Source organism: Miniopterus natalensis, chromosome 4, assembly GCF_054644295.1.
Source record: "Miniopterus natalensis isolate mMinNat1 chromosome 4, mMinNat1.hap1, whole genome shotgun sequence".
Classification (NCBI taxonomy): Eukaryota; Metazoa; Chordata; class Mammalia; order Chiroptera; family Miniopteridae; genus Miniopterus; species Miniopterus natalensis.
Window position 1 is genome coordinate 33,372,555 of NC_142084.1, and position 23,344 is coordinate 33,395,898.

Here is a 23,344-nt window from a genome sequence, read left to right on the forward strand (position 1 = left end):
TAAAGTAAGAACACCGAAACATACAATAATGAAAAGCCTTACTTTATAATAGAAGTCAAATTCCCATTGAATATGTTTAAACACTAAAATAGCACAGAGAGAAACCATTTTTTAGTTTTATGTTCAATTTTATTTTATTCTTAAATTAGAAATAAAAGTAAAATTATAATCCATTAGTTGTATTTCAAAAATATAAAATATAACCATACAAAATCAACATATGGTTTATATTAAAAATAAGATGATTATTATCTCAAAAGTGCTATTCTCTGTTTAAGATAGAAACAAAAGATCTCTGAAATTTCTTTCCTTAGTCTTATTTATGACACCCATTCTGAATTAGTTCAACAAATTAAATTATCAGAGATATATCAAAAGTAATGCATTAGCCATAAGGAATTAGGAATTGAACATAGGTAGAACTTTCTTTGATGAAAAACACAAATAAATTGACTAAGAAAAATGTTACTAACTAACCATTAAAGTGTATTAAATCAAATTATAGACAAAAGGTAAATGTTTTTAGAAATTAAAAGAAATCAATGTAAATTTAATCTCCAAATTAGAATTTTGTGTACTCTGAGCAATAACATGTTAATATTTTTCTACATAAATGTCCATTATATTAGAGGAAACTTCAATGAAAAATTGTATTCATTCATTTCTCTTTCTTTTGAATGGAATATATATATATAAGGATTATATATATATATTTATTCTTTCACAAATAAGATATTCATGTGATGGATTTATTTAAAAGGAAATTTATAGGAGAATTTCTCAATTATGCTAGATGGAGCAATTATCATTTCTGATATACCAAATTTAATAATTAAGTGAACATTTCTAAGACATATATTGCTTCGATCACACTTTAAAATTCTAATGTTTAAAAAAGTTTCTAAGCTCAGGAAGTATTTTTGAACTGATTGATTTTGTACTAAGGGATTTTTAAAAGTCAGTATCAGGGATGTCTCAGTAACAAGTGACAGCATCATTTTCATGGGATCAGATCACCGAATACTGAAATAAAAGACAAGCATTATTTTAGCACATAAGTATAGAATAAGAGGATCTTGGAGGAAAATGGAAGTGTCAATTCAGTGGAGGATTGCACATGCAGACTTTATCACATTAATTCTGAAGTGCATCTTTAACAGAGAAAGGAATGAAGAGGGAATCTTTGTTAAGCTCTCTGCTGTCACAAGTCAGCAATGAAAAGGAAAGAACTCTCAAATTGCAGATGTAGGATGATTCCAGAAATTGTGAAAACAAATTCCAAGAACATTTTAGAAAAAAAATAGGACTATTAAATAATATTTTTAAAGATTCTAAAAATATCAAAGACTATAAAAAAACTTCAAAGAAAACAAAGTGCATAAATGAGAAGGGAGTGATTATGCAGATTTACATCCATTTTAACCCTGTGATCTTAAGGTTGCCTAAATCCTCAAATTTCAAATGTTTTACTTACAAAATAAAAGCACTATTTGTTGTGTAAGTTATTCCAAATACATACTATGTTTCTATCTAGACAGAGTTCTAGAATAATTGCAATTATAAATATAATTGCAACTATAACCTTATTTGGCCATATAAAAGTTCAAACCTCTTGTGTCGTTTACCTGGGAAGAAATAAAATATAATACCTTGTAAAATATGAACCATGATATTATCCACGTGCAGATGACATCTTAAGACAATGTAAAGAAGGATAATAAATACATGCAATGTATTAAAATATCAAAGTCAGTGCAATATAATAAAATTATATTATTAAGAGTCCCAAAAGAAAATAATTGAACAAGCAACTATAGAATTGAGGGCACTTAAATAAAGTGATAAAAACAATATATGGGTAGCATTTAGGAAACCCACCAGGGGCAAGTTCCACTACCACCCGGCCAGCAAGGGGAGTGAGGGGAGCTGCAACAGCCTGCGTGCGTGAAGGAGCGAGGTGAGGGAGGGATGGCTGGCAACCGGAGACAGACGGGCTGTGTGCAATGGACGCTCAAGGCGCGGTATGTCCTTGAGTTAAGTCAACCACTGTCGACCTGGCAGTGATGGAATAGAGAAACTATATGCCTTGGCCCCGCCACTCTCCCCCTCTTATATCTTTCTGATGACTCCCATTCGCCAAATCTTGAAAGTCTATAGGGATGCAGTGTGTACAAGACAGCCACCTTAGGCCCAAACCAGGTATGGAAAGGTAGGAGGATCTGGAGGACTAATCGTTTAAGGCATATATTAAAGAGTCATCAAATATTTTTCTTCCTAACAAGTAGTTAACAGTATCTCCAGTGAGAAGAATGGAGATTTAAACCAGAACATCCAAATTTGAATTCAAATTCCTTTGTCTCCTAGCGATTGGTATTAGCAAATCAAGCTCCTTCTCTATAACAGGAAATGCTGAATTACCAGGAGACAATAACCCCTGGTATTATTAAATGGATTGTACATGAAAAGCATCTACACAAAACTGAGCACATAGCAAGCATTGAAAAAAGATTTCTCTCTCTTTTCCCCAGTAAAGCAGATATCCCTCAGGCATGCATGCATACATGTAAATTTGGATAAGAGCTCAGATCTGAAAACGTCATCACATCCTAATCAGTTTCACATTGTTAGAAGGTAAGAATTTGACTCATTTGAAAAGTCTGCTCTGTTCAGTACACTTAGAAATATAAATCTTAAGCCACAATTTATGGTGTTTCATATCTTGTAATAATCTTCATAATTCTACAAAGGGGACTAAAGCAAAGTGATGCAATCGAACCATGGTGTTTACTGTCATCTTTGAATACGTGCTTTTGAAATTTTTACCTACCCTTGATTGAGGATATTTTTAAAAATTAAATTTGTGTCTAATAAGAAATTTTAAAAAATGTCTTTTTGAATTAGTGTTTCAGGATACATAACTAAAATCCTAATAAATAAATTTTATTCTAAACTCTAAATCGTCAATAACTAATCTGCCAGCCTGTATTTTATCACATTTTCATTAGATTTAAAGAAGGGAATGGGGCAACATTATACAATGAAATTCTTCCAGGCCACATTAAAAATATCAGAACATTTCAGTTAGAAACAACATTTTCAGTAGAGTTTCAAAATCCTTCTTGAACCAAAATAAAGTCACTTAGGAGCCATTTCACCTAAATATGAAAAAACAAAATCATAAAAATATAAGCCATTAGCATCCATGCTTCCTCAACAGTCCTCTCCAGGCTTTCTCAGCAGTTCCTTTTGCTGGTGTCAATCAGTACACTGGGCTAATATCTGTGAAACATTATTTTTGCTGGAAGTAATACACCAGTTAATTTTTTGCAATATCATGGAATATCTTATTCGAGGCAACTTAGAATTGACACAAAGTAGATTTTAATCAACTAAAGTAAAAGCGGAATATTAAAACCTGATTTAAAACTCATCTCTGCTTTCACGTATTTTGAGATTATTCTTCATAACACTTACCAGTGCCTACATTTCTTATTTTAAAATATGTTAGTAGAGTGGTGTTAATATAAAAATAGGAAGAATCCAACTTACATACCTTAAAAATCCAGTCTTATAAGTGATATGGCTATTAGAAAATAGATCTAATTGAATCTGACCCTTTAAAATTTTTGAAGATACTAGCAAAATAACTCCAAGAAGAGTGACATAGATTTTAGTTAACAAGGGAGAGTTAAACTTTGTACTAATTATTCCTTGTACAAATCATATCCCTCTCAATCCAGTCCCGGGTCCCTGTGAGGAAAAATCTGCATAGCGGCCCCTCAGATAACTAAAATCGATAGAATATTCTCTGTTCCATCTTTGTCAAGACCCACCAAGAATACAAAAACATGCCCCCTAAAAAAATCAAAGTGTAAATGACATGGACCTATTAATATCTCATTAAGTTTATGTTTTATAAATACATTTTTCTTTTTAGAAATTGAACCGTGTTTCTCAAAAAGAACTTTGGGGCTTAGCCATCAATAGTCAGGGAAAATGACAGTTTTAGTCAGTACCCACTCAAAAATATACAATCTCACAATCCAATTAAAAACCAAAAGAATTCATAGAGACGGAAAGAGAACAGGGGTCGCCAAGGGCTTTGGGGAAGGGGAAGAGAGGTTACTGTTTAATGGGCACAGAGCACCTGTCTGAAAGGAAGAAAAAGTTCTGGAAATGAGGAGTGGTCATAGTTGTATGACATTGCAAATGTACTTAGGGCCACTGATACACAGTTTAAAATAGGACAAATTTTATGTTATATATAGTTTACCCCCTAAACACAAAACCAAAACCAAAAGGAACATTATTAGACTTGTCTCCTAAGTGTCGCACAAACCAATAAGCCTTACTGTCTGTCCTTCATCTCTTTGCCTCTATACTGCAGCTCATATTCTTCTGTCGGCCTGATTTGGGCCCTCCCAAGTGCTGGGGATACCACTGAGCTTCACCATCCATTCCCCATTCGCTGCGTATAGCTCTGCCTGCCACCCATGGGCCAAGAGCAGCGGGCGGCTAAGGCCCTTCCTCCTCGACCTTCGCCTTCTGCATCTTTATGCGTAGCCCTGGCTCCAGGGGGCTCTCTCCCTTGGAAACTCCAGGCAAGCTTTCTAGACTTCCCTGAGCAATTACTCGAAATCTTTGCTCCACAAGGTTTCTGTTTAACCTGTGCTTATTAACCCAAAGCAGCCTCATTGATCCTCATATGTAAAAAGTGGCATTTACCCATTTATTTTATGTTTAATGTAAACTCATATTTCCAGGATCTCAGCAAACCCCACTCCAAACCAAATTTCTTGACAACTAGCTTGTGGGTAGGCGGGTGGGGAAATGGGGAGATGAGTTGGGAAGAACTTGTTTGCCACTGGAGGCAGCCGCCGACAGACAATCAAGAGCATTTATAGGAATCGCACTTTCAAAAGGTAAATGCCTGTTTCTGCTCCATGTAGTTATGCCAGAACTGGACAGAAGCCCGAGAACTAAACTGGCAGGCTTTAAAAGTACCAGCGAGACTTCAGAGGGCTATGCGGCTCTGAAAAATGGTAAAAGACCTAGCAGAGGAAGTGGATTGCAAGAAAAAGATGATTCCAAGGGGATCACTGGTAACTACAGGGCAGTTAAACTGACTTAGCTGCTAAAATACCTCCTGGGTGTGCACATCAGTCAAAAAAAGCAAAAAAAATATATATATATATATATTTTTAATATATATATATATAAAAATATATATAAAAATATATATATATATATATTTTTTGGTTAAAGAAGCTGTGTTTAAAACTGAAAACATTTGATGTTATTCTAATTCCCATTCTGATTATTTTCTCACATTTCCTTTTAGAAACCTATTATTGCATTGGGACATTTTACTCTTTTTAATAAAAAGCAATGTATGGGGACTTATTTATAAGCACAATAAACTGTTTCATGGTGTGAATTACGGGGTAATAAGTCACACCTTGTGCATTAAATGGAGCACAGCACAGTCTTATATCTAACAATGCAAAGGGTATGAAACATTACATCATAATTCACATCCTGTTGTGTTTCTTAAATATCATCTCTTTGTAGGGAAAAAAATAGCACTTTATACTCATTGGTTTCATTCTTAAATTTGGGTTTGGATATATGGCTTTGGAGGGCTGTACAAAAATGCAAGTCGAACCACACTTGAATGCTGTATATTATGATATGCTGTGTTTGTTTACATTTTAAGGACTGTTTTCGTATAATTTAAATCAATATATATGACTGTACTAACAAAGGGATTCAACAGACATCTGAACAGTATCGCACATTTGCTGTACAAGCAGACTTATTTGTCAAATGATCTTGATTACTGTTCTTGATATTAAGTGTTTGTTCGCAAGTTATTTTTAACAAATTGAGGCAAGAGTCGTAAACTATTTGAATGTCATCCAGATGGTAACATCTCTTTCACATTTAGGATTCCAACTTAGAAACACTTCAGAAATTTCCTTTACTTGTTTATTCTGGAAATAGAAATAGAAATGCCTTGGTAATTCTACCAATTTTGTTAATGTTAAATATTTTTAAAATTAAATTAAAAAGTAAATATTAATTTTGATGTAGAAATGTGTATTTATATGTGCCCATGTTTGGCTTAGACAAAAACATGTGATTGCAAGCTGAGGAGCTGTTGGGGGTCCTAGCTGTTAACTTGAGAATTCTACATATAGCAGCAGCCCGGGAGTCACGCGGCACAACCTGCTTTTTGTCTGTTTGCTTGCTTAAGACACAGGTTTACAAATCTAATCTCAGAGCGTTTCGGCGAAACAGATCAGATAACAGAGGGTTTCAATATTTCAAATTTTTAATCCTAGGTTTTGTGAGATTTGCTTCATGATTCTCAAAATTTCCTTCTATGACATACTTCACTTACTGAAAGAGCCAGGATCCAGCCTTTAGTTAAAATGTATCTATTTCTACATCTATATGTAAATGCTGTGCTCTTTACTAGCTATGTTTTTTTTTAAATTGTGAATTGTTTAATGCTGAAAAATATTCCCTCTTCCCAAACTTTATAAGTTGGAGGAATTGGAAATTGGAAAAAAAGAAGAGCAAGAAAATGAATATTTCCAAATGACACTCTGTTAGGCAAGAATCTAGTGCAGTCGTGTTTGGGGGAGGAAGGGTTTGACAGGTTAATTAATTCGTCTCCTCCATCACTGACGCTTTAGTTGCTTGGGTAGGGCCTGCACGCGACGCAGCGCCTGTCTCAAGTGAGCAAGAGCTGCACCCAAGGCCTTCCCGGCACCCAGGCGCGGCCGCCTCTTGTCTGCAAGGCCTCAGGGCGGACGTGGAGATGCTCAGAGTCACCCTGGGCCAGTGCTGGACGGCAGATCCTCAGTGACCGAAGGAATGGCCATGAGCTCCCGAACATACTTCACACGTGTGCATTCGTGACATGCGGGCCCCGCTTCCCAGGGCCCAGGCGTGCGGCGGGGAAGGCTCGGCCTCCTCGCAGCTCAGCATTCGGCTGCCCCGGCCCTTCCTTACCTTTCCTTCTCTAAAGCTTCCTTATTTCCCTCAGTGCTCCACTCCCAATACATTCTCTTCCTTCTCTCCATCCGTGTTTTTCTTTCTTGTTTTTTCATTGCAGTTGCTCTTTCTAAAATGGATTTTCTCAAAAAGTACACAGCCCACTATTTCTTAAAATATGTCTGTGTGAGGGGTGGGGATGGTATATAAAAATCCAAATAGTGAACATAAAAAAGTGAAAGTACTCCCTCCCTTTTCACTCCTTCAATATATACATTCTTTCTATAGGAAATCACTATTGAGAGCTTAGTTTCTCTATTTCTGGGCAATTTTCTACACATTTAAAAAGTGTGTGATGTTTTAACAAATGTCAGACACATATTGTTTTACAACTTGTTTTCCACTCAACAATAAATAATAGATCTCTTTCCATGACAGGATCTAAACATTTAATTTGTACTTAGTATTTTATATTTTGAATGTACCATTTATTTAACCATTTCTAATAGTTGCAAACATAGGTTTTCTCCAATTTGGGATATTATTTAAGACACTGCAATAAATGCTGTGCTCTTTACTAGCTATATTTTTAATTTAAATTTAAAGTTTAATTAATTATAATTAAATAAAAAATTAGTTCCTCCGCCAACTACTCACATTATAAGTGCTCAATACACACATGTGGTTAGTAACTACTGTCTTGAACTACGCAGATAATGAATATTCCCATCACTGCAGAAAGTTCTGTTTGACTGTGCTGATATATATAATACTCTTATGATTTAAAACACAAAACATATATTTTAAAAGTGGATACTTCTACTTCCCAACCAACTTGAGTACTCAACAAGAAATTCCTAGGAGCTCTAGCTTAAAAAATGATCTAGACTTCTTGGAGGTATATGAGATTTTTCATTAAAGAATTTATCTCAATCAGTGTATTACTTTTATTTTTGTTTGTTTTTAAACAGTCTTCTTCACCCCAACATACTATCAACGTTCGTGGTTGTAAACTGCAAGCTATTTACTTTAAGAAAATATGAAGTCAAAATTGCCTTGAGGAGGGTTTTAAAAAGTAAAACTGGATCCCAAATGGGTTCCTCTTTTAGTTTATACACATTTGATGGATAATATCTCCATTAATTTATGTCAAATATACTTATTTTTCCTTGTCTCTATGTTGTCTAAGTTATTTTCATGCAGTTATTATATAGATTTATTTTTGTTGATTTATAAATACCTATTATAGTTTTGACTCCAGAACTTAAGTGGACTATAATATAACTGGATTTGACTGCAGTTGTTTTCATAATTAATTTTCATGTTTGTTTGCTGAATGTATTATGTACACCTTTGAGCAGTTTGCCACATGCAATTAATTGTAGAAGATTTGACCTGATGTGCTATTTTTCCTTTAATTAAAACTCTAACTCATTGCTATGATGAAGATTGGCACAGTGGAAAAGGAAAATACTAGGGAAAAAAAGAGTGTAAATTAGCCAGCTTCAAGAATGTGCAGACAGTGTGGAAAAAGTGAAAAGATTAATGCCATCTACTATTTATCTTGTGCTTTAGCTTAGAGAAATTATCATGACGTGTTATTTATTCAAGCATTCATCTTTTAACCATTTATTTAGCACCTACTATATATGTTACCATGCTAGATGAATGTAAAGCTAGAAAATCAAGAAGCAAGGAGAAAAATCAAAGTAGCACAAAGTCATTACAAGAGTACCCTCCTCAGAGCATTCTCAAGCAGGTTAAGTTTTGTTGAATTAAAACAGAATTAAATAGAGGCAAACACAAAAAAAGGTCTACTTTATACAACTAAAATAGAAATAGCCATGCTTCTGAAAGGCCATCTCTCTCTTAACCCACTCACACGTGTTTTCAAAGGCTTATTTGTCACATATTATGATTATGTTCAAAATTATACATTTCTTAATTTACCTGACTTCCTAAATATAGTGCATTTGGTTTATTAACAAAAAATGAGAGCGGGGACACGTTACTGCCTCCTTTTTTTTTAAAGCCGCCTATCACTCCAGCAAAGAAAAAATGTCTAAAGTTCATGTTGTTTTGTTATCTTTAGAGTAAATAAAACCAGAAAGTAAATATGCAAAAAGTAGATCTTGAAGCCAGGGATGGCAACAGGATATGTGTAAATGAGTGGTTATTACTAATTTTGTTTCATCCGAGGAGCCAAAATTAAAAATGTGAACCCTTTCCTAAGGCCATGGGGCAGATAAAGACAGCAGAAGTCTAATTGCGATGTATCCTGTAATGGAATCACAGCCTGTGTAGAAGCTGATTAAGGTTAATTTGAATCACATCAATTTGAATTAACGTGGCCTTTGCAGAAAGAACACCACCTTGGTGCCAACATGATCAATTAGTACCTTTACCTCCATACATCCGCTTGGAAAGGTTAGATTTATTAGTTATCAAGGCAACATTTTAGAATGCAAATCCATGTTACTTCATTTCCTCTAGCCCACCTCACCTGAGCACCTGGAAATTCTCAGATGTGAGCTGGAGGGAAATCATCTATAACGTAGAGAAAGAATGGATGTATGGAGAAAAACACAGCCAGGTTTACTGAAGACAGTTTGGAATACCCTCGTATCTTGTATCATAATTGCCCACCTCCACCCCCAATTCTTACATTTTTTCATTACTTGTATTTTCACTGATCTATGTTATGTAACAAATCACCCTAATTACACTTGCTTAACATGACAAAAATGTATCTCCTCATGACTCGGCACCTTGGGAAGATAAGCTTAGCTCATGCGTTTCGCTAGCTTCATGTGGTGTCTGGGAAAACTCACTCACTTGGAGCTGGAGCATCCAAAATAGTGTCACTGACAATCTCTTAGGGTTGAAATGGTTGAGGATGGCTGATCTTCTCTCTCTCCAGTTTAAGCCAGTAATCATCCAGGGCCTCTCCATTTCCAAGGACTAATTCTTCCTCAAGGGATCCAGATTTCTTTATGATGACTGCCTTCCAAGAGAAGCTAACTGAAGCTGCTGGACTTCATAAGTCCTAGGCCTAAAAAGGCCACACACTGTCATTTCCACCACTTTCTGTGATTAATGCAAGTCTCAGGACCAGCCTACATTCAAGGCAACGGGAAACCGACTCCCATCTATGGAAGGAATGGCACATCCCTACGTGGATGGGATTGCTCGTGCCATTTTTATAATCAGTTGACACAACACAGTAAGGTGAGTCCTGTTCTAGAAGCCTCTGCTGCACACCACAGTCGACTGAAGCTAGACCAAGGATTTCCCTTTTGTATCTTTCCATCATTATGTATTTATCACATTTGAATGACGAATTGTGGCTGCTTCCTTGCAACACTGTAAGAAACACGAACACAGTCAGTTCTTAATCATCGGCGTGCCATCTGTATTTGGAGAACGTCTGGCAAAGCAAGTGCTCAGTAGAGGACTGCCCAGTATAGCTCAGACTTTAGCATGACTTCCCAAGATGTGCACATGGCTACTGAGGAAAGCTGAATTTGGGAACAGGAACAGGAACAGTCACACAACTTAAGGTGATCATGTAACTAGAATATTCCATTAAAAATAACAAAATGAAACAATGAGACAAAGGAGATCCAGAGGACTGTATTATAATACTCTAAGGGGGGTTATGCATGAGACATTTCATTCCACTTGACTTGTATCCCTGCTTTAACCACAGCAGCTAATCTTTGGTTTAACATGTGCATCTGTATGTGGCATTTGTAGGTATTTATTCTCATAGTTGTAAATTTTCATAAATCTAGATACTTTGGGAAATGTAACAAAGGCAGGTATTACAGGGAGTAATATTTTCTTGAAGTCAAAATTTCAGGACTAAAACTTTCAGGGAGCAAACTCTTCATTAAAATCCGCAGCCTGCATCAGTGTCTTTGAAAGGTGTGGGGGCCTCTTCCCCTAGCATTTCCATCTGCCTCTTCTTTCCTTGCTCACTGCTGGGAATAGTTGTCAGCTTGTGGAAACAACCCCGATGAACTATTTCAAAGCAGCCTCTGTATAAAACCATTTCTTTAAAATGCTTAGTGAACACCTTTTATTGTTTTGTTAGTTTGTTTCCTTTAAGGCAGCGGAGGGCTAGAGAGAGCCCAGGGCTTGCTTCCCCACCCCTTCTGCGGGAAAGAGAGATGATCCAGATAGGACATAGCCTCTAATTCTGAAATAAAACTTCTGACAATAAACGGAGTACTTATACATTTCTTATTTTTTTAACTGAAAACTAATTATAAATAATAGATATTTTATAGGAACATTGAAAGACGATTTTATGTGCCAAGAATTGCCTAGATACGATAGAAACTGTGTTTTCAGCTAGGAATCACAATGAGGAATGAACTGTTACTTTCCCTGTTTCGGCAGTAGCTTTGTTTATACACATCAGGATTTAAGTTGTTAGTTTGCCAATTAATTTCATTAGCTTTCTATTTCTGTTCGTTATGTTGAAGGCTATAAGAAAGGTCGGTTTGAAATGTGTCCCAGAGATATCCCTATTTACTAGAAAATCACTTTAATGTGAAATTTATCTGCTAGACACAGGAACATGAACACAATAAATAAACTTACAATTTTCTCCCACTTATTCATATGCATAAGTCATATGGCTAGAAATTGTATAGCAGATATAGGACAAAAAATGCAAAGCAAGGAAAAACGTGTCCTTTTTTTTTTAAGTGGGGAGGAAATTGTTAAGCAGGCAAATGGCAGAGCAAGGCGGGAAGCCCTTCCCACACAATGGATGCAAAGGCTGGGTGAATGGAGCAGCTAAAAGCACATGCTCCTTTTTCCAAACTGGTCAAAAAAGAAAAGTGGGGAGTGAGGGGCCTTGTCTACCAAAAAACTTCTCTGAGATTAGGTCCTGTGGTTGATGCCAAAGAAATATAGGGCTGGACAATGATGTAAGTAATACTGCCACTTCTCAAACACACGATTCTGGCATGATCATTACGGTCAATCTCAGTGGTCAAATGTCCATCTTTGGAAGCATTCCAAACATATAATTACATACTATTAAAAATCACAAGTAACATTTTCATAACTATCTTCCACTAACACTACATGTTTCATTATAATTTCTAGCAGATGTTATAAAAATCTCAGGAAAGTATCTTTTAGCACATACTGGTCTGAGAATTTAAAATATTGGCATCTAGTGTTGAAATATGTTGACACAAACTTACTAAAATTAAAAAATGTAACAGATATTCATCTTTATTTTGTTTAGCTGAATATGTCTGTTTTCTTTTTTACTTGAATCAAGAAAACATTCTGGAATTTTTATCTATTTCCTGCCTCTCCACTTAATAATTATGTCTGGTGTTTGTTCATGTTGGCACATTTCATATCCATCAATGCAAATATCTGTCTTTATTTATGGAACTCTAAACAATGCTTGAGTAAACTATTAGGTGATTCATTCCATTTAACAAATGATTGCTGTACACATCTCTGTAGCTGGTATGCCATTAAAGCACACAAATTTATATATATACACACACATATATATGCATATAAATATAAACACATATATATATACATTTTAATTTATTTCTGTTATGTGTAAAACAATGGGCATTAGGTTTATACTATTTGTTATAGTGTTACCATAAGAGTAATGGAATACTTGGAAAGACTTGGGACACAATGTGAAAAGATTTGGCGTTATAGGAAAATAGACAAATGAACAAACCACTCATAATAATAGAATAAAATTGAGAAATGGGAATAAACTGTGTTGTTGGAGACATTTGTTAACATTAGTTGTATTAGTTTATGAAGTGCCAATCTCTTGAGCCTAAATTTCATAATCTTTACATTAGAGAATATCAAATTTACCTCATTTGATTCTAGTGGTGATTAAATTTTAAGGAAAGTCTGGCAGATATGAGATGTTAAATAAATAGTCTGTTTTCCTCTAGCATGTTTCCAAACAGATGCACTGTGTTTGCTCTTTTTAATCCAAGGAGAGTAAAATCCAGGCAAAGGAACGAGAGCTTCTAATTCAGGAAAACCTAGGTACCAATCTCAGTCTGTGCCTGCGAATTAACCCAACTGAACTTTCCAAGCATAATTCCCATATCTATAAAATGTATTTCAAATTTCCTACCACATAAGAATGCATTGATTATTAATAAGGGCAACATATATCACTCACCCAATATATACTTGGCACAGTTATGAAATAGCAATGTATTATATTTATACAACATTTACTTTATGATAAACACTGGACTAAGTGCTTTACATACATTATCTCATTCTCAGTATGATGTTTATTCTAAATTATGCTGATGGATATTAAGATTAACCTTGGAACAATACTGAAGCGTATATAACTTTGAAAACACTAATGTGCACTAAAGAAGCAAAATATATTTTTGCTAAATAGGAAAAAGGTTGTTGATAGTTACTTTGAAGACCTATCAGCTTTAATCTCATTCAAGATTGTCATATATTCTAACTACAGAACATAATCCTATGACCCTATAGTTATTATGGAACATGGTATGAGTCAGGTTTGAAATGGTTAGCCAAGCTTATAAAACTCTCAGAAATTCTAACTTAATTCACTTAATTCCACTATCAAATTATCAGGCCTACTTAGGACATTTTTTCCCATAAGCAACAGAATCAAAGAGCATATACTACACTTTGATCAACATTTTCTTTCAACTAATACACTACCAATGGATAAGGCAAGAGAGACTTCGCTTCTGTTTGAAAAAGGCTTTTGCCTGTGCATCTCCACACTGTTAATAAATGTCATAGAAACACATTAAAAACTATGCTAATAGGTGTCACAGAAACACACACAGAGAAAGATAGATCGATTGCTCAAATTAGCCTTCCCAGCTGCCTGAGGAGGCTTTGCAGGCTTCCCAGGCTGTGCAGGTGAAACAAGCGCTGTGTTGCCAGGCAGCTCCCCTCCAGGGCCCTCGGCATCGTGTGACCATCCCCTGCAGAAGCTATTGATTCCAGTCTGACCGACCATCCTACATGGGACACGGAGCCAGGGAACAGCTGCATCTGACTAGATAGCACCTTTAAATTTTATTCTCGGCTGATAAAATCCAGGATTTTAAAAATGTGACTTTTATAAGATTAATAAAGTGTGACCACACATATTTTGTGTTACTGAAAAAAATCTGGAAAAGAGTCTTATTTTTAAAGCCAATAGAAAAATGCTGCTGTGATATTTAGAATTCTGATTTAGATACAAGCAACATAAACATCTATTTAATGCTTGCATTCCACTTGGCCATTGAAGAGAAAAATATACATTCCATAACCTTCATATGTATTATATATGCACGTGTGGTCTAGTTATAGGGTAACTTGACCCACCTTATTGAGCATGTGAGTCACAGTACACAGTTGTGTAATCACAGAGATAAAGATACTTTCATAAAAGCCTTGAGAGGTGATATAGTCAGTCTTGAACATCTTTATTTTGTGATGCCAACAAAATATAAATGATGTACTCCCCATATATGAAGAAAACATACCTACAGCCATTATTTCATTCATTCAGTAAGTCTTGACAAAGTGCTGACCAAGGATAAGACTCTGTGCCAACTGTTCAGAGAACACAAGCAGAAAAACTGTATTTAAGACATGGAAAGTAATTATACTGCTGCTAAATAATTACTCGTATAAGCCAATGCTAAAAAAGTGACAAGGCATTATGGAGATGAGAGTACATTCATGATTTATTCTGTCTGTTTGTTATCTATCTCTCTATCATCTATCTATCTATCTCTCTATCATCTATCTACCTATCATCTATTTATCAATCATCTATCTATATCTATCATCTATCTGTATCTGTCATCTATCTATCTATCATCTATTTATCATCTATCTATCTATCTATCTATCTATCTATCTATCTATCTATCTATCATCTATCTATCTATCATCTATCTATCATCTATCTATCTATCTATCTATCTATCTATCTATCTATCTATCTATCTATCATCTATCTATCTAATCTATCATCTATCTATCTATCTATCATCTATCTATCTATCTATTATCTATCTATCATCTATCTATCTATCATCTATCTATCATCTATCTATCTATCTATCTATCTATCTATCTATCTATCTATCTATCTATCTATCTATCTATCATCTATCATCTATCTATATCTACCTATATACCTACCTACCTACCTACCTATCTATCTATCTCTATCATCTATCATCTATCTATCATCTATCCAGTACCAATTTTTGTCACTACTCATATGAAATCTAACTTTCTCCCATATTCATTCAGGGCTTCTACATACCATATTTTCCCCACAATTTTCTATGCCTGTTGGCAGGGCTCTAAATATAACAAGACCCCCCTCTATGCCATCCTGGGTCCAAGTCACTTTTTAAGTCTCCAATAAACGTTACTACAAAGATGTCCCTCAAACAAAATTTGTCTTCAGTCTGTGTTCCCATATTTCTTATCATACTCAAAGATGAATAAATGATAGAGGTGTTTTGTAATGAATCTTTTCTATTTTGTTATAAATCTTTCCTATTTACCAAAAGTGGTGGGGCACCAATAGCATTTATTATGATATCTTAACTCAAATCATCCTCTGTTGTGCGTGTCTCAGATGTCAGTCTTGATCACTACCAATGATGCAACCACATAATGGGCCTTCAGTAAGTGATTACTACCTGAGTTACGCTGCGTATCACCACCAGGTAAGTGAGGTTACTTTAATGCTTTTATACTTAAGTGAAAGAATAATCAGATGGGGACAGTGGCTCTTGCTTCTTTAGTTTTCATAATTTGGAAAATTGAATTTGACCTATTTTCTTTCTACTGACCAACACAGTAACAACACAACCACATTTATAAGACTCATTCCTGCTCATGCTACAGTAATATAAGCTTAATATTTATTTTCTCTTGTTTACACTTGCAAGGTAAAGAAGATAAAAACTGTCATAAAAACTCACCAGTTCACATAAATTTATGTCTTTTTAAAAACATTTTTCTCTACATTACAAAAGCACAGAACATTATGCTATATTTTCTTGACATTGTAATTTTTTATTTTTATTTTTAGCATTTCCTTTCTCCTGTGGCTTTCCACAAGTCTCAGGATCAATCTGAGAATATATACAACCAAATATTTATTTCTCCCACCCCCTTGCATCATGTAATCTGGCCTCAAAGTTCTTGTACAAAGCATTCTGGTTTAGACTGTGAAAAGAGACAGACTTAAAAAAAAAAAAAAGCCCAAATATATCTGAACCATGGACTTATACAATGGTTGCAAATAGTGTTCCAAATAAACATATTGGGGTGTGATCTGGACCTGGTGCATGGATTTTGAGACAATATACACATGCTCACTGCGTATGTCTTCAAGCATGTGCAGTCCTCCTTAGTTGTGACAGCGGCCACCTGACACTGAGGAATTCGGGATGTGGCCTGGAAAATAATGTTCCTGGACTTGGCTGACTGAAGGCAAGGTGACTTCAACTCTATGCGGCCTATTATGATATGTGCTACTGCTTGCATTTTCCTCTTTAACATACAGAGAAAATATCAGAACATTATTTTCTGCATCATGCTGGAAATGAAGCCCCTCATGTGCACACGTTGTAGTTTGGCTCACTGTATATCCCAATGTCAGCCATGGGGCCTGGCAGGTCATGATCCATTGTTCACTGAATGAGCTGGACCTGGCTATTTTCAGTAATACCGGGGAGGGTTAGAGAATCCATTCTCCTTGAGTTGTTAAAATCATCTGCTTTTCTGTCATAAACATAACAGAGGCTAGTTTAAAACACCTATTGAAGGTGCATTTTGTAGGCATTATAAATGCCTACAGGTATTCAGAGAAACTGAGCAATGCAGAAAAGGAGACCAAAAAGATAACAGGGTACAATTCTAAAGAGATGCAACTCTATTTATATTTGCTAATGCTTTGCTCAGTGTCTACTCTTGCTTTTTTTTTTTTTTACTATTAAATTTTATTGAGACATAATTAGTTTCACCCTCCTACATCCCTATATTTACTTTTGTCCTTTCTAACCTGTTTTATATTTTATAGCCAGAGTTATCCTTCAAAATGACAACCTAAGCATGTCATCTCACTGTAAAAACATTAAGCTGATCTCAATGCTATGAAGAGAAAAAACAAAAATTTTAACATATAAGGATCTGCATGATGTGGTAACTGATAAATCAAATTAGTTCCCCACATTATATACTAGCACTGCAATGGTCCAGTTTCCCTTAATAAAGATGTGTGGAAGTTTTTACATATATAACTGCATTATTGTTTCTTGTCTCTCACACATAAAAGATTGTGAGGCAGGGAGCTTGCCAATCTAATTCAACCTGTTTTCCCCACTGTCTAGCCCAATTGGTTCTGAATGAATAAATGAATCAGATAAAAAGCATGGGAGAAAAATTACCAGGATAGGTAACAAAGTAGTATAACAGTGGTTAATTTTGAAAAATCGTGTTAACAGTGGCTAATTTTGACAGTATTAAGTAGAAGGAAATGACTAAAATAGTTTACCTGACAATTAGACAAACTAACTGGTGTTGAGAAATTTGTTTATTCATTTATCCATAACCTCAACATACATTTCCTAGGAGGCTATACAGTCTTTTAGAAACTCTGTTGCTGACAAAACCCAAAAACTCAACTACTAATATATATAAAGTTATACATATTTAATTGAATTGAAGTGAGAGGTGCTTTACTACAGAAATCTGGAAGAGATGAAAGCACAAATGAGAAGCAGAGAAGCCTGCACACATATTTAGGAAACAGCTGGAATTTGACCCCAGAACTTTCAGCAGTTAGTGCTGAAGAAAATATTCCCAAGAGTTATTGATATATAAAACAATAAATATTCATAAATAGAAAAATTATTAAATAAAGCATACTCAGGTCATAGTAAGAGACATGATGGAGCCATTAAACAGAACAAGGTGAATGTGTAGCTCTGATCTGAACATATCTCAATGGCTTTCTTTTATGAAAAAGTTGCAAAGTGAAATATATGTGTATGTGTGAGCATAAATCTTGTAAATTCATAGTAAGTAATCTAAAATGTAAATGTCACGCATGCCAAACTGCTAATAATGGTTACTTTAAGAAGAATATTTGCACGGCAAATAAAATTACTTTTTCACTAATAGCTTGTCGTATTTTTTGTTTGAATTTCAGTATATAATATTTTTGCATTTGTAATTGTTAAATAATTGCTTATAAAAATCTGTGAAAGGTGCTCACCTATTGGGCTGGATGTGGAGACATTTATAGACTTGACCCTTTCCCCCATTTGTTCTCTAATCCTGTGACACTCTAATTATCTCTTTATGTGTCCAGTGAATAGAAAAAAAATAGAATGGCTGAGTTTCAGGAATACCATGCTGTTGAATCTATGTTAAGTTGTCTGAACTTTATATAATGGAGAAAATTGGGGGAAAAAGATTAGGAAAGTAATCTCTAAAAAAATTTAACTTTCTTTTTATTGTTTAGACTATTACAGATGTCCCCATTTCCCCCGCCCCCCTTTGTTCACTTCCACCCCACCCTCACCCCTCCTTCCCACTGGCACTCACCACACTGTTCCCTGTGTCGGTGGGTGATGCAAATATGTTGTTTTGCTAATCCTTTCACCTTTGTTCCTCCAGTCCTCCTTCCCTCTCCCTATTTTTTTGAGTGACAACAGAGTAGCCTATATGTCATTAAAAGGACATTAAACTAAACCACCTTTTTACACCATACACAAGAATAAACTCAAAATGGATCAAAGACTTAAATGTTAGACTCAAAACCATAAAAATACTAGAAGAAAACATAGCCAGTAAAATCTCAGACATTTCTCATAGCAATATATTTTTTTTCTGATACAGTTCCTCAGGCAAGGAAAACAAAAGAAAAAATAAATAAATGGGACTACATTAAGCTAAAAAGGTTTTGCACAGCAAAGGAAACCATCAACAAAATGAAAATTTTGTTCTCTGCTGAATGGGAGAACATATTTGCCGATACATCTATAAATTTTTATACAAAATTTATAAATAACTTATAAAACTCAACACCAAAAAACAAACAATCCAATTAAAAAATGGGCAAAGGACCTAAATAGACACTTCTCCAAAGAAAACATACAGATGGCCAATAGACATATAAAAAGGTGCTCAATGTCACTAATCATCAGGGATGCAAATTAAAACCACAATGAGATACCACCTCACACCTGTCAGAACGGCTCCATCAACAAATCAACGAACTACAGGAGTTGGCGAGGGTGTGGAGAAAAGAGATCCCTTGTGCACTATTGGTGGGAATGCAGACTGGTCCAGCCACTGTGGAAAACAGTATGGAGTTACTGTAAAAAATTAAAAATAGACTGCCTATGACCCAGTAATTCCACTTCTGGGAATTTATATGAAGAAACCTGAAACATTAATTCGAAAGAGTATATGTACCCCTATGTTCATTGCAGCATTATAATAGCCAAGATTTGGAAGCAGCCCAAGTGCCCATCAGTGGATGAGTGGATAAAACAGCTGTGGGACATTCACACCATGGAGTACTACTTAGCTGTAAAAAAGAACATTTCACCCTTTGTGACAGCATGGATGGACCTAGAGAACATTAGGCTAAATGAAATAAGCCAGTCAGAGAAAGTCAAGCACCACATGATTTCACTCATATACGGAATTTAATGAACGGAATCAAGCAAAATAGAAACAGGCTCATAGAGAGCAGGCTGACAGCTCTGGTGCAGGGGGTGTTGAAGGGGGTGCAGGAATGAGCAAAAAAGAAAGAATTCATGGACGGGGGTGACAGTGTGGTGACTGCTGGGGGAGGAGGTTGGGGGAGGTGGAAGGAGGTATGGGGGGGATAAATAGTATTTGGAGGAAAAACAAAATAAAATAAAGAAAAAAAGAACATGTTGAAAAAGTGCAACACACGTTTATTCTGAAAATTGAAAAATTAAATTTAGAGACTGAACACTACTGCTAAATGTTCTAAAATTAATTAATATAAGGTTTGTTTAACACTTAGAGAAAAAAGGTGATTACTAGGGGATAAAGATAGATATACTAAAAGCAAGCCATTTAATTTATTTATTCATAAATTAATTTATTATAGAAGTATAAAAAAATCTATAGCAAATTACACATACTTTGTGTATACATCACTAGAAAAGTCTACATATGTAAACACGTCAGTGGCCATCATGAAGACGAAGGTAACGAAAAATTGTTATGTAAGGGCACTTGATGAATGGGAAGAAACAGTGTGTGCGTGCACGTTTGAGTGTATGAGGGACAAGATTAAGATAATTAAATTTTATTTTGCTCAAAAATCAGTTTGTCTGTCTATCCATTCATTCATCCCTCCATCCATCTTTCTATCCATCCACCCAACTTGGCAGTGAATTGCAAAAAAAGTTGTTAAACATATGGTTTAAATTTATTGGGATATATTTTGTCTAGGAATAAAAACTTGCATGGGGAATGGAGTAGTCCTGTGAACTTTTTGGACAAAAATCTATGTATATGTATTTCTTTAATAAAATAAAATTTTAAGTTAAAACCAACGATCTTCACAAGGATGCCAGAAGTAATGTTGGATATGATCATTAAAAGTTTTATGGCTGTATTAAATTATGAAAAAGCTCTGCAAGTTATAAAAGCCAAAAAAAATATTTTTTCAAGGTAAATATCAAGTAATCAAACCTTGACTAGTCTAAATATGCTCAAAATAAATATTTTAGTTAAATATTCAGAGTTATAATGTTCAGTTATATTGTTAATAACTTATTATTGTTAATAACTTGTTAATAATTTATTATGGAATTCACTCACAGAGAATGTACATCTATAAACATATGTTTTATTTACCATACATTGGTACTATAATTTCATTTTTATTAAGAAAACTCCGTAACTCTAATACTGTTTGCTTTCCCCTTCTCCTTTCATTTGTTTTTTCCTTCCAGCTAATAGCTGAATTTATTCTCTTTACTTTTTTTTCTTTGAAGATTAAAGACATGCCTAGCTTTGTACCGCAGCTGCCGAGACATTTGACAGCCCATTAAACTGAAGTCATACAAGCTGCACATTTTAACGCCTTGATTCCAAAGTGCAGCCAAAGTGTCTTTTTTAAAAAAATCTGTAAGAGCAGTGCATTTCGGAAACATTTTGAAATGGGCGCACAACAGTTTCACGGGACTCTCTTGGCCTTTTGCCTTTTTAAAACAATCACAGAAGTCAACTAAGCTGATTGAAGTAGCTTTTCCGTTGGGACTTCTGAAAAAAATTGGGTACAGCCGAGCATGCAACTGTGGCTTATGGTGAACTCTGAAGGAACTGCGGGGAGGATCTACAACTGCTCCGTCCTGAGCTGGCCCCATCAGAAAGGTGGAAAATCAAAACCAACCTGCAGATGATGCAGCGATGGCGACTGTCATCGTCTCTCATTCATGGCTTTTAATTATTGTTTCCTTGTTCGTGTGAGAAAAACCATGTTATTTTATATATACCCATGTGGAGCCTCCTTCACGCCACAGGTGCGTCTCCCTCCCGGACCCGGAGTCCCGCCCCTCAGGGAAATGCCCGGGGCCAGGGATGTGCCCCGTGTCCCTCACCCCTCAGGGCAGCCAGCCGCTTCCCGATGCATCTCCATCCCTTAGGCCGTAGCCACAGGAAAAAAAGTCAGACTGGCAAAACGGATGTGTTCCTAAAGCCAGGACAGCTTTTAGAAATGGAAATCGTTTTGAATGCCGCTTCACCAAGATAGCCCTGTTCTCAGCCTGGCCAAGCGCGTTCTTGTCGCGAGCTGGCCCAGGGCGCCGTGCGCAGCAGTGACAAATGCTGGCTGTTATGCGGCCAGGTTGCTTATTCAGATCGGAACAAAATAGTGGTATTTCCCACCTCTCTTCCCCATAAACTCGCTCAACTAAGAATAAATTGCATTGGCCTTCAAGTGCTTAGTTTTCACTTGGGAAAGCAGCCTACATCAATTCAAAGGTGCTAATTTTTATGTGTCGGCACTATCCAGATAAATATTTAAATAACCAAGTAAAGTAAGCTGTCTTTTATTTAAATGAAGAAGTGCTAAGGAAATGGGACATAAATAGCAATACTGGTAAACACAAACGTAATCAGACTAGATGATAATAGCATATTTCCCAAAGCAGTTGAACATGGAAATGATTTTTTTGAATGCTTAAATTGAGGACTTAAGAAAATAAACTAAATAATTTGCAAAGAATTATCAAGGCAGCAAGACTTTGTACGTGAGTGAATGGAGAGATATTTGCTGTTGTCTGATACTCTTTGTTTGTGCTAAACATTCCCTGATATTGTACCACCTAGGCTTGTTTACATATCAATGAGGATAATATTAGAAACTTCGTTTTTCCTTCCATAAACACAGGTCTGTTCTCAGTTGTGCTACTTTAATTCAAATTGAGGTTTTTATGATATTAAATGTTCGTAGAAGGAATTTATTTATATTGGACTGTGTAAATAATAAATCTTATTTTATCTACAAATTTAAAACCCTTATTATTTTATAAAGCTAACATTTGCTCAAGTAATCCAAAGTATATCCACTTACTTGAGCTAACATTTGCTCAGGTAATCCAAGTTATATCCACTTATGCTTCGTCAGATTAGATTATTTTGCTTTGTGTTATTTGTACAAAATGTTTTATGTTCTGTCCAAATCTTAGTTCTTTCAGAAATGTGTTGAACAATTGCCTTCAACTGTGATCTAAATATCATAAAAATTAAAAAGTTATCTAAGAATCCTAGTGATAGAGTTTTAAAAAATACTTCGCAAATTCCGGCATTTATTCACAATGGAAAGCATTTTAAAGTTAGTAATGCTAGATGCCTTACCAACGGAAGTAAAGTTTGAAGTGTTTTTAGTTAACACTTCAAGCTTTAACCTGAACGATGCATCACTTTGTGCTATGCTTTGATAACCTGCCCAAATCCAACAAGAAACCGAATGCGAGCAACTGCAAAGAAAATACTTCAAAGATTCTTTCGACTGTGTTGTCTTTAGTGCAGCATGGCAAGTGCTCAATAAAATCGTTGTGCCAAGCAAAACATTTCCTGCCATCCACTTACTCTGCTATTTTACTAATCACGAAACATTATCAAAAACACAGACATCAGTTTGCCCGCACACACACACACACACACACGCACACACACACGCACACACACACGCGCGATTCCTAAAAGCTCACAGCACTTCACATCTGCTCTCAAACTCTCTGAAGCCTTTAAA